Source organism: Chrysochloris asiatica, unplaced genomic scaffold (genome assembly GCF_000296735.1).
Source record: "Chrysochloris asiatica unplaced genomic scaffold, ChrAsi1.0 scaffold00027, whole genome shotgun sequence".
Taxonomy (NCBI): Eukaryota; Metazoa; Chordata; class Mammalia; order Afrosoricida; family Chrysochloridae; genus Chrysochloris; species Chrysochloris asiatica.
In genome coordinates, this window is record NW_006408545.1 from 26426070 (window position 1) to 26431445 (window position 5376).

The window sequence follows — 5376 nt, forward strand, 5'->3', positions numbered from 1 at the left end:
CTTGGTGAAGCTATTTCTTAGGAAACCTGTTTATAATCACCCATATGATTATTTAACGTGGCGATTATTCCTCTGTGCATGTACGGCTTTAAACACAAACACTAAGAAATTTAAAAATCAACTAACAAGCTGCTTTAGCTATTTCCACGGCCGGCAGGCAGAGAAGATTCATCCGGCCAAGAGCAAGCTGCCATCCTGGGAAAAGCAGAATCCAAACTGCACCTTCTGCAAAAGCCCTCAGTGCCACCAAGATTCCTCGCTCAATTTTAACATCATGGACCGAGATTTTGTCCAAAATAACTAGGGAAAGAAAGAAAGAAAGAAAAAAAAAAAATCCAAGGAAAACCAAACAAAGCCCCAAGACGTGCAACAAATTTCCACGCCAGCGGAGGCGAACTATGCAGCTCCGCAGCCCTTTGTGGGGAGGTCCCACGGGGGCCGCGGGCAGCGCTCCCCACGCTGGGCGCCAAGTGATGCCAGCCGGCCCCGCCCTCAGGGTTATTTTTTATTTAAAGTCTAACTTGGTCAGTCACTATCTGTATGGCATTTCCCAGGTTGCTAAAATTTTTCTTTTTCTTTGAATTGTATGAAGGCTTTCAGAGTGGTTTTACATTTGACAATTCATACACAGTTTGTTCATCTCATCAACTGCAATCCCTTCAATATAGCATCACTTACCCTACTTCCTCACTGTGTTTCTTATTTCAATCCCTCCCTTTTTCCTAACTCTTTTAAACTTTGCATGGGTTAAATGCTACCCCTTTTAATCTCAAATGGTTGATTATTTTAAGATGTGTGTATCTCACTAGTATTATTGCTCCCCATATAGATCTATCTATTGTTAGGCTTGAGTTGTAGTGTGGCACTGTGAGTTAATGAACTGGACTGCAAGGTCGGCAGTTCAAGCTCACCAGACACTCCTCAGAAACCCTATACAGGATCTCTATGAGTCGGTACCAACTTGACGGCACTTACCAACAACAATAATTGTTAGGATCAAAATGAAGTCTTGGAGATAAGTTCAAGTCCTGGTCTGAAAAGTGACTAAGAAGGCTCTGTAGGATAAACTGGACAGCTAACTACAAGGTTGGTAGTTCAAACCCACCAGCTGCTCCTTAGAAATCCTATACACATTTGTTATGAGTCAGAAAAAAAATTGAGGCTAATTAACAACAACAACATAGAACTGTTTATTATTTGGCTGAATATTGAGCCTTAGTCTTAGGGAGTCTACCAGGCTCTACCTGACCAGTAAGAATGGTCTTTTGTTATGTTTTTAAGTGTTATTCCACAGTTTTTCCCACACTATCCAGGACCTTTTAATGTGATCCCTTTCAGAGCAGTTGGTTGTAGTAGTCAGGTACCAACTAGTTCTTCAACAGGGTTCCGAAGACTGGTGTTCTCCTGGTCTATTAGTCTATTGCACTGTTTCCATGTGCCATCAATTGTCATCACTCTTCTTTCCTCCAGAAAAGGAGAGACTAATAGTTGCACCTTAGGCTGCTCATGGGCTTTTAAGACTCCAATAGCAGTCCTTGTGTGGCACTGTAGGATAAAGCACTAGACTGAAAGGTTGGGTTGAACTCCAAGGTTGGCAGTTCAGAGTCATCAGCTGCTACTTGGAAACCCAATGCAGGGTTGCCATGTGTTGGAACTAACTCAATGGCACTTAACAACAACAACGGTTATGCACAAAAAAAGAAAGTAGAACACTATGAGATTTAATTAATCTCTCTTGAATGGGAATGAATTAGTATACACCATCTTGAATGGTTAGAATAAATCATAATGCCAGATATCTTTTGCATACCCAGTAATTAACAAACCAATAATGATACTGCTATTATTTTTATTAGAGAAATAGAAAGTAAAGGGGGACATCTTGTCCTTAAACTTTCCTTCATATTCAAGCTGAATTTACCTTTCTTTCTAGCCTTCCACATAAATTTCATTTGTAAACATTTGAAAAATCTTCAGGTGAAAATACCAGAATTTTCATAGTCTAAGATGGAACTAAAATCACAATGTGAACTTATTTGAAATACCCATTTCTCCTAAATAGAAAGGAAATTATCAAATATTTGAAAATTTCAAAGAAATAAAAATGAAAATCTACAGTCCTCCCTTGTGAGCTAATGAACTTCTCATCAGTATAGACAGATGATATATATATAGTTGTTCTATATCTATTAATTTGGCATTTGTCAAGAAGATGTGTTTCCAGTTGCAAGTCTATATTTCAATGGACTGCAAAGAATAGGAATATGTAAGTGAGAACAATAGGAGTTTAAAAAATGTGTGAATTTATTGTTTTCATTAAAAATTTATTAGTTTTTCACGTGGAGTAATATCATTTTGCTTTCATTAGAATTTATCTACCAATCTGCTTTCAAATGGTAATAATTTTGAAAACTCTGTACACATGGCATTATCATGAATCAGAATCCAGTCGAGGGCAACTAACAACAGCTAAAATGTATGTTTCTGTTGTTGTTTAGTGCTGCTGAGTCCATTCAGACGTACAACAAGCTTGTGCAGGGTTTCCAATGAACAGCCGATGTGTTTGAACTGACAACTTTGAGGTTCTCAGTGCAGCGCTTCTCCTACATTGCCACCCCAAGATATATAGTAAAATTTTAATTTGAATGATCAAAATCCTTCAGAATAACAACACTCATTCATTATTATCGAGCTACACTATGGCAAACATTTCTAAACAGTATTGCTCTTTGGGGTATAAGTCCATAAGGTATGTTGTATATAAAACTCATATGGTTGTTTTTTATTTTGTTTGTTTGTGTTTCAACCTATATTACAAGAGTATCCTCTTATTCTTCCAAAGACTATTACATTGAGTAAAAAAAACAAACTTTTGACATAACATAAATATGACGCACATTTAGTAAAGGTTGTGAAATAATATCAAGGAGTAACAATGAATAAGACTAATGACTTAAGAAAATTTTAAGTAATTTTCAACTAATGTGGCACCACTCCAATAAAATATTTTGTCTTTATCCCCACAAAGAAAAACTTCCACTAATTGATTATCTGAAAGTAATCCTTTAGTGACTTCTACTTATATGTATAAGTAGAGACCTGGGAAGAGACATAGATGAGGTCCATTGCCACTGCAGTCCAATCAATCTGGCTCATAATGACCTTACAGAATACAGTAGAACTATCGCACAAGGTTTCCAAGGCTGTGATTTTTACTGAAGCACACTGCCACTCCGCATCCCCTCCCCCAGTGGAGTAGCTCGTGAATTCTAGCCTTTCAGTTATCAGTCAACCTAGTGCTTAGCTACTGCATAATCAGGGCTCTTTCAAAGATGAGTTCTTAGAGTCCAAGAAGAACGAAGTCCTTGACAACTTCAATCTTTTCTCCAATGATAAGAATGCTGTTTATTGGTCCAGCGGTGAAAATTTTTGTTTTCTTTACATTGAGAAGCAATCCATACTGAACGCTGTGGTCTTTGATCTTCATCAGTAAATATTTTATATTTTAAGGATTATCATAATTCTTTAAGATTTGAAATGCCATTGTCATTGTTGTTGGAAATTATAGGCTTTAAAGCACATTAAAAATATTTATTGATAAATATAATATGTTGTTGTTGTTAAGCTGTAAGTACCATCGAGTTGGTACTGACTCATAGCGACCCCATGCACAACAAAACAAAACACTGCCCTGTCCTGGGCCAACCTCACAGTTGTTGCCACGCTTGAGCCCATTGATTTTGCCATTTTGCCAATCCATCTCACTAGGGTTCCTCCTCTTTTTTTCTCTTACCCTCCACTCTCGGACTACAAAAGGAGTCTTCTTTAGAAACATTGACATTTCACTACTATTTTATTTTGCCAATATTTCAAGAGATTCTAACATCTTACCATTTTTTCCCTACCACACTTACTTGAATTAAAAGTGTTAACCTTATATTGGTTTTCTAACTATAATTTTGCTTTTAAAAAAATGTTCATCACATACTGTTGTCACTATGTACCATTAAGTCAATTCTGACATAGCAATCCTATAAATCTTTATTGAACCAGACAGCCTCATCTTTCTCCTGATAGAAGCTGGTGGGTTTGAACTGCCAGCCTTGTGGTAGCAGTCTAGTGCTTACCCTACAGTGTATAGCTTAAGATATTAACTATATGCCAAATAAGTTGTTGTCATCTAGTTGGTCCAGCTCAAAGTGGCTCGTGGGTTTCAGCCACTGACCTTGTGGTTAGCAATCCAGCACCTATCCTACAGCGCCACACCAGGACACGACAGGAAGCAGAAAATTCAAATTTTAAGCAAAGCAAATGATCGTTAGTTTTCATCATACTATATAAAAAGTAAGATTTTGTTATATGAAATGTATGCAGAAGTTTGAAACTTTCAAGAAATTGTTCCTTCCTTTTTATTCTCCCTGAAGAGCTGTCTATAGTGAAATTTATAGAGTCTGGAGTGGATTTATGTAATTAGATTGGTTGCAAGCCATACTTCCCATAGGTCAAGCCAATTAAAGGATAACTAAGGGAGACATGGCTCCAAACAGTAGCATATGGCAGAGAGGCGCTAATGTTCACTAGAGAGACACAACAAAGTCACATGGATTATAACTTTGAAATGAAAGGAAATTGGATGTTGGCAACTCTGAACTCAATGTTCCCCTCCCTTTTGTTTTCTGCTTCTGTACTTGAAGCCTTTTTCTGTATTCTCTTGTTATGCTCATTGTTGCCTGAAAGGTATGGATGGGGCGAAAGAAGTTTGAACACTGGTGTTAGGCCCCTGGGTCATTTGCCAAACAAGCCCTGGTGGCCGCTGTGGGCTTAGTGTTAGACTGTTTAATCACAAGGTCAGCAATTCACATCCTCCGTTTGTTCTGCTGGAGAAAGATGGATCTGTTTGTGCTCATAAAGATTTACAGTTTCAGAAGCCCTATACAGGGTTGCTGTGAGTTAGAATCCACTTGATGGTAGTGGGATTAGGTTTTCTTTTTGTCATTGATATTTGTCAAGGAGGCCTGGTGGCATTGTGAGCTACACATGGCAATGCTAACTGCAAGGTTGGCAATTCGAATCCACCAGCTGCTACTCAGGTCAAAGATGAGGCTGTCTGCTCCCATATAGGGTCACTATGAGTCAGAATCAATTCCTTGGCAGTGAGTTTGGATTGGTTTTGCTTGTCACTTAATCTATATCTTCTTGACTTTGGGGTTTATTGTTCATTTTCACAAAGAATTTAACATTGATGGTATTTCGTATGGCCGGTTTATTCATAATGCAGTTTCCTACTTCAGAAGTCTGTATTTGAGGCTTAGAGTACAGGAAAGCATATTCTAGAAATACCCTGGAAGTTAGGCAAGAACTTTAAATAAACAAAAT